General features: G+C 40.8%; 1 long non-coding RNA gene across 1 annotated transcript in view; it reads right to left on the bottom strand.

Annotated features, from left to right (window-relative positions):
* Nucleotides 1-4993: 4993 nt before the first annotated feature.
* The window catches only part of LOC110298106, a 22101-nt gene continuing 14161 nt past the window's right edge, over nt 4994-12933 (bottom strand). Inside the window, exon 3 of the long non-coding RNA XR_002378349.1 lies at nt 4994-7000. This is a non-coding gene — a long non-coding RNA (uncharacterized LOC110298106). The remainder of the gene's footprint in view (nt 7001-12933) is intronic.

The raw sequence follows: 12933 nt of genomic DNA, 5'->3' as shown, positions 1-12933 counted from the left end.
AGTCAGCTATTGGATGGATCACAGGGCCCCCAATGGAGGAGCTAGAGAAAGTAACCAAGGAGCTAAAGGGATCTGCAACCCTATAGGTGCAACAACAATATGAACTAACCAGTACCCCCCGGAGCTGGTGTCTCTAGCTGCATATGTATCAGAAGGGTCAGCCATCAGTGGAAAGAGAGGCCCATTGGTCGTGCAAACTTTATATGCCTCATTACAGGGGAATGCCAGGGCTACGAATTGGGAGTGGGTGGGGGAGCATGTGGGGGACTTTTGGGATAGCATTGGAAATGTAATTGAAATAAATACCCAATTAAAGAAAAAGAGCTGGGATTAAAGGCGTGTGCCACCACCGCCCATATAATGCCATTTTTTGCCTTAATTTATAAACCTTAAATTCTTGAATAATTTAAACCAGGGTTCTAGATGTACATTAGAGACAAATCTATGATGAACACGCAGGACAAGATATTAGGACATTTTTAGTTGGATGAACTACGGGGCAGAGATCTTTGGGTATTTGGTTACCAATACCCATATTTGTTTTCATCAATTGAAAAAAGAAAAAGCAATATCTTGTATTGCATGTTTAAAAAATTCCCAATACATTCAAGTAGTGCACTGGGATGTGGCATAGTACTTGTGTGTGTGTGCACATGTGTGTGCACACTCCTGTGTGGGGGAAAGTGTGCATATAGAAGTCAGAACACAATCTTGGCTGTCATTCTTCAGGTAGTATTCTTCTTGTTTTTGTGAGACTCTGGCCTGATGCTTGCCAAGTAGGCTAGGCTGGCTGGTGAGCCAGACGCAGGGATCTGCCTGCTTCTGTCTCCCCGGCATTGGGAGTATAAGCATTTGCTATTTTGTTCCTGACCTTATGTTACTTTGTGGGTTCTTCTTTTTCCCACCCTTTATCCCCCTTGGTTTCATCCCCTAACTAGGTGAACTAGATCGGAGAAAAATAAAGATAGAGGGAGAGAGAGAGTGAGAGAGAGAGAGAGATCCTTTGAATCTAATTTCTTTCTTCTTTGCTTGTAGCTGGTCTTTGCTACTTTCTTGGTTCTTGTTGCCACCCTTTATCCCCCCTGATATCAACCCCTATCACTAGATAGGAGAACAAAAATTGATAGAGGATATATATATATACATACATACATACATATATACATATCTATCTATCTATCTATCTATCTATCTATCTATCTATCTAGATATGTATACATGTGTGTGTATGTGCGTGTGCGTGTGTGTGAATCTAATTTCTTTCTTCTCATTTTGTTTTTTGTTTTGTTTTGTTTTGTTTTTGAGAACAACTAACAAACCACAGCCAACCTTCCTGAACGGCAGCCACCAACCCTGCCTCTCAGAGGTCCTAGCACTTATATACTAGCATAACATATCTATAAAGCTCCCAGAATTCCAAAGGTCACACAGTCACAGAAACTATCTGCAGATGGCAAAACCATGCCTCGGCTAGAGCCGAAGGCAAATCACAGTCAGCTGCTGCAGACAGTATGAAGCAGCCTTACAACCCCACACCTGGGATTTAAATGAAAACGCATTCTTATAATATTCTTGTGTGTTTTTTTTTTTAAAGAAAGCAGAATTCCAGAATTTTCACTACATTTGCTCATGTTTCTTTGTTTTGCTTACTTGCTTTGTTTTATTTTAACATTGGTTCTGGGTCTCTGACTTAGCTTTTCTTGCTTGCAAGGCAAGCACTTTACTGTGTGCACTATCTCCCTCCAGCCCCTGGAAGATTACCTTCTAGAGCCATTGTCAAGCAAACAGTTAGAGAAGGTGTATTCAAAGCCATCTACTGTGCAGAAATGGTCACTCTTTGTATTTCTGTCCACCAAGTATCCGGAATAGTGCGTAGGGCTGGAATCCACGGAAACTATTTGATTTCCTATCGGACTTCCCATTTCCAGTACCATTTCAGATAACCTGAATTATAGGTTAGGATTTTTCCATTTCATAAAAATATGGTGGAAGAAAGCAAATAGAGAAGAAGAGGAGAGAGACAGAGGGGAGGAGAGTAGGAGGGGGAGGAGGAGGAAGGGGAGGAGAAGGAGGAGGAAGAGAGGAGGAGAGCTTCTGATCTATCAGTTGTCATCAGAGATAGTCACACTAAAATGTCAAAAGAAGGCATCACTACAGCAGATTAGACATTTCTATTAATGCCAGCCTTATCCTTATGACATTAAACATTATATTTATCACTTGTAATCATAATAAATGTGGTTAAAAGTATTTTTAAAAAATGTTCACGTTTTTGCTATGGGTTTATTTTACAGTAATTTTTTTTTGCTTTATTTCATAAGTTTAGTGCTCACAGCATGATGTTTCAGTGCACATCTGAAATGATTTCTATAAATAAGCAATGTTATGTGTTTGTTCTCTCACATAATTACAGTTTCAGTTACTTTCTCTGACACTGTGGTCCAACAGGTGATGTCAAAGTAAGAGTTGGAAAGGTATAGTAAGGCTTTGGTTTTAGAGGGTTCAGCCTAGCTTGCTTGGCTCTGTGTGCTGGAGCAGAGCATCATCATGGCGGGGGCACGTGGCATAGGAGCTTCTCAGTTTGTAGTAGACAGCGAAGGGAGAGAGAGGATGAAGAGAAGAAGTAGAGGAGAGGGAGGAAGGGGGAGGAAGAGGAGAAAGAGGAAGAGGAGGAAGAGAGCTGGATACACCCAAGACCACATCTCTAGTGGTGTACTTTCTCCAGCTAATTAACAGAGCTCCAAACAGGGACCAAGCAGTTATCACATAAGCATTGCGATGGGATGCTTCACATCCAAACTATCACAGTTGTGCTAGGACCCCGAGAGGCAGGGTTGGTGGTTGTCGACCAGGAAGGTTGGTTGTGGTTTGTTAGTTGTAAACACAAGAAGAAAGACATTAGATTCAGACACACACACACACACACACACACACACACACACACACACACACACAGACACATATATCCCCTCACTTCCATGAAACACCAGTTCTCTGCTCTTAATTCTTTACCAAATGTCCTCATCACAGATAAAACGGATACTACTCTTAATTTTAGTGATACTTTGTATTAATAAACATTTTATTAGTAGTATGAATTGTATCTTTTTTATTACCTAAAATCAACAGTCCACTCTAGTGCTGAGGAAAAAATTAAGCTACTCTTTCTCTCTCTCCCTCTCTCTCTCAAAAAGGTGAGAAAGGACAGGCAAGATGGCTCAGAGGAAAAAGCTGCCTGCCTCCAGTCCTGGTAGTTTGAGTTTGACCTTCAGGACCCGTATGATAGAAGGGGAGAATTTACTGCAAGTTGTCCTCTGACTTCAGCAGACACACATATGTGGGCATATTCACACACACACACACACACACACAGAGAGAGAGAGAGAGAGAGAGAGAGAGAGAGACCCTTACACGTATTAAAATGTGAGAACGATTTTCTAATATAATTTTATTCCAGTTGGGTACAGCTGGAAGACCTGCAATTCCTGATGTCAAGGATTCGGACTTGCACTGGGAGGTGAATGCTGCACACCTTACTAGCATGCTAAGACAGCGTGTCATTTACAGTGATATAAATAAATCTGCTTTTGCCTATGTTTGTTCAACAAAGTAAGCGGCCATAGTAAGGCCAAGACAGGCTCCCTGATTCATTTATCTTTCTGGCTTCTCTTTCCTTCTTTCCTTTTCTCTCTCCAGATGGTAAGACATTTGAGTGTTCAAACTCACCCGAGCTGACATTGTAGCTTGGAGATGTTCTGCCATGGTAGAGAGCTGCATTCCTATTCATGGTGGAGGGACACATTCCCACTCACGGTAGAGGGATGCATCCCCACACCCCCATGTCACATACATCTGCTCAGCTTTTCTTTTGCAGACCTCATGCTTTAAGCTTAAATCTTGATCCCCTTGGGCCTTGTTCCAGTATGCGTTGACAGATGGTTCTAATCACGAGTGTTTGAAATGACTATCTACACCTCCCACACCATTTATAAAATGCCTTGGTTTCCCCATCGTGTTCATTCTTATTTTCCTGCAGGATTTCTCTCTCTTGGGGGAGAAAGTGACTGTAGAACATAAATACTGCCTAGATGTTTAGACAAAGGAGACAGCCTGTGCACGCTGACATAAAAACGACTCCTTGTACTGTTAAAGAAGAGATACAGAATGTTACGTAAGGCTTATTTATATATGTGCCAGAAAGGAGCTGGAAACCTATCTTTTAAAGTGTTGATAATGGTTGGTAGCAGTAACCTTTTGTAGGTAGATTGAGGGGTAAGTGTTGATTTTTCTTTGTATAATTCAACATTTAAAATAATTTAAAGAATTACATTTGGGAGAGGAGTAGGATTAAAATAATCAAAATACCTTGTATTGATTTATGGAAGAATTAATGAAATATATTCTTTGATAGGTACAAGCAAATTTTTTTCTTTGTTTCTTTATTTTTTTTGTGTGTGTATGTGTTTGTGTGTGCATGAATGAACAGATATTCACACTTGATTGTTCTAGAACTGTTCTAGAATGGTTCTACAATTGTTCTAGAACAATTGTTATATAGACCAAGCTGGCCTTAAACTCACAGAGATCTCTCAAATACTTGAGATTAAAGGCATGTGTCACAATATCCCTTTATTATTTATATTTTATGTACTTACTTACTGTGTGTGTGTTTGTGAATGTGTGAGTGTGTGCATTTCCACACATGCCAAGGGACAAACATGGAGGTCAGAAGAGAAAATTGAGTCGGTTCTCTTCTGTTAAGTGGGTCCTGGAATTGAACTCAGGTTTTTAGTCCTGGAAGCAGGCTCCTTTATCTGCTGAGCCACCTTGCTAAGCCCTTATCATGGACTTTAGCTGCAACCTGATTAATTTATCTAGAGCTTACTTAAAACCACAATATATTTCAGAGCCACAGGTATTGCTAATTGGGTTGATCAAGGCTTGCTTGAGTATTGTATTTGGTGGACAAAAAAAGAGACATTCAGTTTTGTTTATATGTGATTTTATTTTCATGTTACACACTGTCATTGGAAACAGATACTGATGTAGAATGCATCTCTATGGCAGTATATGCTTATTGAAGAAAACTTGAAAAAGTATGTCTAATGAATCTTCCATTCCTTTGTACTGAGATAAAAGTTGTAATGATTGTTAATGAGGTGTCTCTCTCTGATATTTACCATGCACAAATATTTATGTGGCAGGAGGCAAGTCTGAGTACCATTGTTATGGTACTTTTCCCATTGTATTCCCTGGCCCTCAGTCCATGTCATTCCTTACCAAATTTCCATTCTATTGCTTTTCAAATGCTTAACATTGTTCTTTGAAACCTAACAGAGATGCGCTCTCAAGCTTTGGATATGAATAGTTTGAAAACCCTCACCTCAAAGTGCCCAGTGCTTAAGCTTATGTGTGTTAAACAAGATGATGAAGAAGAAAAAAGGATGGAAGCGTTCCCCTGCCAGAGAAGATGAAGAAGCTCCAGATGGGACTGGAGAATTGGATTAGTGGCTAAGTGTACATATTGCCAGGTGTGGTGGTGCACACCTATAATCCCAGCACTTGGGAAGCAGAGGCAGGGGGATCTCTGAGTTCAAGCCCAGCCTGATCTATATATCAAGTTCCAGGACAGCCAGGTCTACATAAGAGAGACCCTGTCTCAACAAAACAAAACAAAAACCAAAGCAAAACAATTAAAAAGAGTACATATTGCATTCAGAAGATATGAGTTCAGTCCCTAGCACCCACATGAGATGACTTAAAACGGCCTATAACTCCATCACTAGGGGATTCAATATTGTCTTCTTGATTCCATGGGCATCATCACTCAATGTGCACAAACCCACACAGGGCACAAACATAGCACATAAATGACAAAGGATAAAAATAAGACAGGCCTGGTAGCGCATGCTTTAATCCTGGCACTTGGGAGACAGGAGCAGGTACATCTGAGTTTGAAGCCAGCCTGGTCTATATACAGAGTTTCAGGCCAATTAGGACTACACAGTAATGAGATCCTTTATAATAATAATAATAACAATTCTTTGAAATAAAATTGTTTATAGATTTACTTACTTTATATGTATGAGTGTTTTGCCTGCATGTATGTCTATGAATCTTGTATGTGCCTAGTGCACATGGAGATCAGAAGAGGGCATTAAATCTTCTGCACCTGGAGTTACAGATGGTTGTGAGCCATCTTGTGGGTTGCAAGAGCAACAAGTGATCTTAAGTGGTGAATCATCTCTCCATCCTCAAAAAAAAAAAAAAAGATATTTCAGCTAGGGTGTACATAGAACCTGTACAAAGGAATAGACTAATGACTGTGGGCAGAGTCACAGGGCTTAGCAAGGAAGACTGAGCAAAGCTGCTGCCTGGGCCTTACTCCAGTGAGCATCATCTGCCAGCTACTGGGTCAGGAACTGGGTCAGGATGAACCCAGAGACCACTGGCCTTCTGTGTGTGTTTGAATTTCTAGTGCCACAGAATAAAGCCAATAGTTCCCTTCCTCCCATGCCGTGGAAACACCCACAGAGATCAGCCAGCGGGTCTTTGGCACATGGACCAATTCTCTCATCGGCCATCTGTTCTCTGAGACTCTGCTAGTCTGTCTGGATGACTTTGTGTGGCCAGTGTTACTCTTCAAACATTTGCAAGCCTATCTGACCCCTGGAAGGGCAGTAGAGAGGCTACATTGAAATCCTATGCTCCAGACTTTGGAGGAATTGTATAAAATCATTTCCTTGAAGCACGAAACTCTCATCTCCATCTGCATATTGGAGTTACTCTGTACACTCAGGTCGGAGGCTGTGTTTTCTCATATACATTCTCCTCTCCATTAAATCATCTTCCAGAAAGTGATTTCACACTTTAAAGTGTCTTGTCACATGCAGCTATACGCCACTATTGACTTCAAAACTCCCCTCATGTTGAACATTAAAGTGATTTCCAGTATTTTGCTACTACTGCCAATGAGAAATGATCCCTAGTCTTTTTGTCTCTGAATTAAAAAAAAAACAATATATAACAAACAATCACAAGATAATTACTGTAAACATTATTGTCTGGCTTTTGGGTTAATTTTCTAGGCTTATTAGCAGTCTTTAAGCAGCTGAGGCCCCAGCTGCATTGCAGATGGGCAAAGCCTGCAGAGACCAAATGGACACAACACCCTGGCTAAGAGAAGAAAGGCAGGTGCAGGAGTTATGAGATCGCCATGGAAACGTGATTCCTGGCTAGATACACATCTTGGTTTCTCACTCCCTGTCTGTGAATGTGTGGTGCCTAGTGTATATAAAATCAGCTCCTGCTTTGAGCTTGGCTGTTTCTAAGGAGATTCCACAGCTGTTAGTAACCTTCGTCCTCTTGCGTTTCTGATGGCAAGTTGGTTCTGAGTTGTCTTCACATATGAAAAGCATAGAAGACTAATGGCTTTGTTGCAAACACTTGGAGAATGCTGGTCCCTTGCAAGTCATTAAGTGTTGAATTATGCATGACAGCATCACCAAGTTACATTTATTATTAAGCTCTGGTTATAGTGGCCAGGGGATTGGGAGAGCAACCCAAGGAAGACACCAGCCAGAAAGAAGAGTCACAGTCCCTTTGCTGCAGATTGTCACAGCAGAACAAATTTAGTTCGTGCCAGAGAGCAGAAGTGTGTCATTCCTCCAACATTTCCTGACTTGGAAGTACGAGTCACTCTGAATTCTCCTCCACATGGTCACTCTGAGTTTTCCTCCTCATTCATGTTTGAGAGAACTGGTAAATTTCAATGTATTTTGTATTTCTGCTTACCCAGAAGGAACACATACCCATTCTAATAAAACTGGAAGGTGTAAAAGATTTAAGTAAAATTTTCTTCCACTTAAGTAAATATTATGGGACAGTGAGTTGGCTCAGCAGGTAAAGATGCTTGCCTCCAGATGGCCTGAATTTGATCCCTGGGACACACATAGTGGAAGGAGAGAACCAACTCCCATAGCTGCCCTTTGGCCTCCACATACGTGGTGGGGCATGATTTCTGCAAGGTGGCTTGATGTAAGCTGAGCCTTTAAGGTGACATAAAATATTTTTGGTTTAGCAACACACACACACACACAAACACACGTCATCTGTGTTGAGGTTACAAAGATAGAAAGCTAAAATAGGACAGAAATAGCTTTTTGGCTGAAGGAGCATAAGCCTACCTAAAAACCTGGGCAACTAATTTATATCCACAGTAAAAGCTGATAAGTGCTATGGTGTAACCTCTGTACGTGGTACACTAATGACCGAATATTTGGAAGAGTAGAGGGGAATCATTTTATCCAGCTAGAGCGGTTTCCTTACATGATGACAATTGAGCTAAAAAATTGGGGTGGGGGGGGCTCACAGAGACCAAAGGAGCATGCTTTGGTGTGCACTAGGCCCTCTGCGTACATGCTGTGGTTGAACAGCTTGGAGTTTTTGTGAGACTTCTAACAGTGGAAGTGGGGGCATCTCTGACTTTTTTTTTAGCTTGCTTGTGGGACCTTTTCCTTCTACTGGGTTGCCTCGTCCAGCCTTGATATGAGGGTTTGTGCCTAGTCTTATTGCATCCTGTCATGCCATGTTCAATTGATATAACTGGGTGTTCTGCTCTTGTTTGAAGGGAAATGGAGGAGCAGCAGATCTGGGGGCAAGGGAGGTTTGGTGGAAACTGGGAGGAGGGAGGGGAGGAGAAGGCAGGGAAGGTCTGTTTGGGATGTATTGCACGAGAGAAGAATAAAGACAAAGAAAAATTGCTGTTCAAATATTTATTAATTTATTTTTTGATATGCATCAGGTTTTATTAAAGCAGTCATGGAAAGAACAGTACAAATACCTGATGTATACTTTAACATTTTTTATTTTTGAGACTCTATTTTAATACCTCTCTCCCTTCCCTTTCCTTTCTTGAGTCCCTTCCCATTCTCCTTCAAATCATGGTCTCCTTTTTCTACTGTTACTGCATGCATATACCTACATACCTATATATTCCTAAATATAACCTGTTCAGTCTGTATAATGCTACTTCAGGGCTGACTGTTTGGTGTGGGACAATAGGTTGGTGTGCTCTTCCATGAGGAGGGCCACTTCTCCCATTCTAAGCTCTCCTTAGTTCCCTACAGTTCTTGTGTAGGGTTGAGACCTTGTAGGATTTCCCTGGTCTAGATTGGTGTCATCCCTGATCTGCTTGTTTAGGCAGCTGTGTTGGGTGAAATTCCATGGGTGCAGCTTCTGACATTCCTAGGAGACACAATCTCATAGCAAACTCCCTGGTCCTCTGGCTCTTGCAATATTTCCATCTCTTCTTCAACGTTTCCTGGCCTTAGGTGCGGGAATATTTTGTACATATATCCACTGGGACTGGGCTTCACAGCTCTGCGGTTTGGTGGGTTATTATCACCTTTCTTGGTGATTCCTGTTGCAAAAAGAACTTTTCTTGATGAGGGCCGAAGACTATACTTATTTGTAATTATAATGACAAATGTTTACGAATTATTGTTAAGGATTAGTTGTGGTGTAGATTCTCCTCCAATAACCATGGCTTCACTAGCACTGAGGACTTTGCTAGGTTTTTGATACCAGGCATTGTTTCTCTCTTGTTGAATGGGTTCTAAGTCTAATTAGAGAGTTGTTGGTTACTGCCAGGATATGTGTGCCACCCGAGAGTGTACTCTGAGAGTTATTGTGTCATGCTGGTCATTGATGTGGTTCATAGGTGACATAGCTTGGTAGGACTGTTGGCTACCTACCTCCTCTGGAAGCTTGTTTGGCACCTTCTGGTACCATGATGGCTAGTCCTCAGGAAGGGTGCATTTAGGTCGGCTCCAGCCAAGAATTCAGCAAGTTGATGACTAAGCTAATCGTGGTGTCCTGAGTAGGCAGCTATGGAAATGGAATCAGGAAGGGAAAGATAGAAAATAAAGATCCAGAATGCACTGATGCAGAAGAAACAAGACCCGGATCCACAAAATGTACCAAGTTGGTTATTAGTTTCACTATTGTCCCAAAGGTTGTATTTTTCTTTAAGACTATACAGAAACTCATAGTTACAAATCTTGGTAGGGCAAAGCATTGCTTGCCAGTGTCCCTGGAAGCCAAGCCAATGGGAAGTGTTCAAGAGATACTATTCTTCATGGAATTAAACAAGGTTAGTGTGTGGAATCTTTGTCAAGATACCTAACTTTATGGCTTATGGGTATGCTAGATAGTGTCTCATTGCTATGGCAAAATATCTGACAAAATCCATGTATGGAAGGGTTTAGTTTGGCTGCAGCTGAAGGTACAGCCCATCGCATTTAGGAAGTTGTAGTGTTGGTCCCATTACATCCACAGTCAGGAGGCAGAGAGGCATGAGTGCTGGGGGTCAGCTCACGCTTTCTTTGCTATTGAGTTCATGGAGTGGTGGTGCCCACATTAGAGCTGGTTTTCTATTCTCAGTTAATTCTTTCTCAACATGCTTTCATAGACACACCCAGAGGTGTGTTCCCATGGTGATTCTAAATTCAGTCAAGTTGACAATGAAGATGAACTCTCAGAGGGTTGAATGTCATTCATTTGAAAATTTGACTTAGGAATATAGCTTTTCATTTCTGCATGGCAAAGGAAACCATCAGCAGAATGAAGAGATAGTCTAAAAAAATGGAGGAAAATTTTAGTCAGCTGTACTCCAGACAGGGGTTAATATCAATCAATCAACCAATCAAGCATCCATAAATGGGTAAGCAACAGAACAGACAGTTCTCAAGAGAAGAAACACAAATGGACAATAAATATTTGAAAGTGTTCCATTAGGGAAATTCTAACTATTTTGAGTTTCCATCTTACCAAGGTTAGAATATCATCAATGAATCAAACAACAGCAAATGGTGGTGAGGATATGGGGGAAGGGGAACATTTGTTCCCTGTTGGTGCGTACATAAACTGAAAATGAGTGTTGTGGTTTCTCAAAGAGTTAAAAACAGAATTATCATGTGACCTAGGCATACTACTCTCAGCACACACCCAAGGGACCTCTTGCAGAGATACCTGTACATCTGTGCTGCTGTAGTCACAACAGCAAGGAGACTGTACCAGTATAGACAACTAGATGCTGAAAATGTGGGACATATAAACAGTGGAATTTTATCCAGCCAAAAATGAGTGAGATTATGAAATCTGCAGAAAAATAGGCGGACCCTAAATTATTCTATTAAGTGATGTAGTTTGGAGTCAGAAACACAGATATCATGTTCTCTATAGATCCTAGGCTTTTGAGTGTTACATGTGTATAAATATGTGGATATGAGTGTAGGTATAGGTCATAAAACTAAAAAGGATATTACATGAGACTGGTGAGATGGCTCAATGGTTAAGAGCACTTGCTGTTCATTCAGAGGACCTGTGTTTAATTCCCATAACTCACCTGGTGGTTCACAACCAGGTCTGTAACTCAAGATCTTGGTTGTCTGAGACTTTCTGGCCCTCATGGACACAGCATGTATGTGGTATGCAGACATACATGCAGGCAAAACATCCATACACATTATAAAATAGAAATCAATCAATCATGTCAATAAAAAGGACATCACAAGGAGGGAAAAAAGTGTTAGGAAAGCAAGGAAGAGAAATAGTGTGTGTGCAGCATGAAATTATAAAGGAGCTTATAGGGTAGGAGGTTATAAGGGGGCCAGGGGATGGAGAGGAGAGTCTGGGATGAGGATCAACCCAGACAAATTATGTATGGAAATATTATAATAAAGCCTATTGCTTGTAGGCTAACTAAAAATACAAAGAAAATAAATAAGGAAGAAATATAGGTCTTAATAGAATAATGCTTTTATATTATTGGTTATTTTGAAAGGGGGGTTGCTATCTAGTCCAGGTTGGTTTTGAACTCTGATCCTCTTGTCACAGCCCCCCAAAGTGGTGAGGTTGCAGACATATGCTATCACACTTAGCTGAAGAACATTTTAGGAAAGTAAATACTGAATATAACTATAACACATAAGAGTAAAGGGCATCTTTACTTAGCAAGGTGTGTGTGTGTGTCTGTGTGTGTGTGTGTGTCTGTGTGTCTGTGTGTCTGTGTATCTGCATATATTTGTATTTTTAGAGATGAAACCAGAGATCAAATCTCCTACCACGCTCTTGTTGGACTTTTTAGTGGCTTTCCCGAGTCCCTCTCCTCTCTGACTGGTCTTGCCTGGGTTATACTCCCTTAGACAGGATTTCCCTTCCCCTTAGCAGTTTATAAAGTTTTCATTTATTTTTTTATTGAAAATATTTTTCTGTACAGTATATTCTGATTATGTTTTTCAGTCAGGTGCTGTTCTAATAGGTCTGCCTTCACATGTCACTTGTCTTTTTTTCTTTGTAGCTTTTAATATTGTCTTTGTTTTATAATTCAGTGTTTTGATTATTATGTGTTGTGGCTAATTTCTTATCTGGTCCAGTCTATTTAGTGTTCTGTCTGCCTCTTGTACCTTGGTAGGTTTCTCCTTCTTTAGGTTAGGGAATTTTTTTCTACAACTTTGTTGAAAATGTATTTTGTGGACAGGAGAGATGGTTCAGTGATTAAGAGCACTGGCTGCTGTTCTAGAAGACACAGGTTCAATTCCCAGAACCCACATGGTGGCTCATAATTGTCTGCAATTCTAGTTGCAGAGGATCTGATACCCTCATACAGACATACATGCAGGCAAAACATAAATGTACATAAAATCAAAATAAATTTTAATAAGAAAATACTTTTTGATCTTTTGATGTGGGCTTCTTTTCCATCTCCCTCTCCCTCTCCCCTCTCCCTCCCTCCTCTCCTCCTCTCATCTTCCTCCTCCTCTCCTCCCCTCCACTCTCCCTTCTTCTTCTTCTTCTTTCTTCTTCTTCTTCTTCTTCTTCTTCTTCTTCTTCTTCTTCTTCTTCTTCTTCTTCTTCTTCTTCTTCTTCTTC

This window comes from Mus caroli, chromosome 7 (assembly GCF_900094665.2).
Source record: "Mus caroli chromosome 7, CAROLI_EIJ_v1.1, whole genome shotgun sequence".
Taxonomy (NCBI): Eukaryota; Metazoa; Chordata; class Mammalia; order Rodentia; family Muridae; genus Mus; species Mus caroli.
Note: the sequence above shows the minus strand (reverse complement) of the source record. Positions and strands in the feature narration are given on the sequence as shown.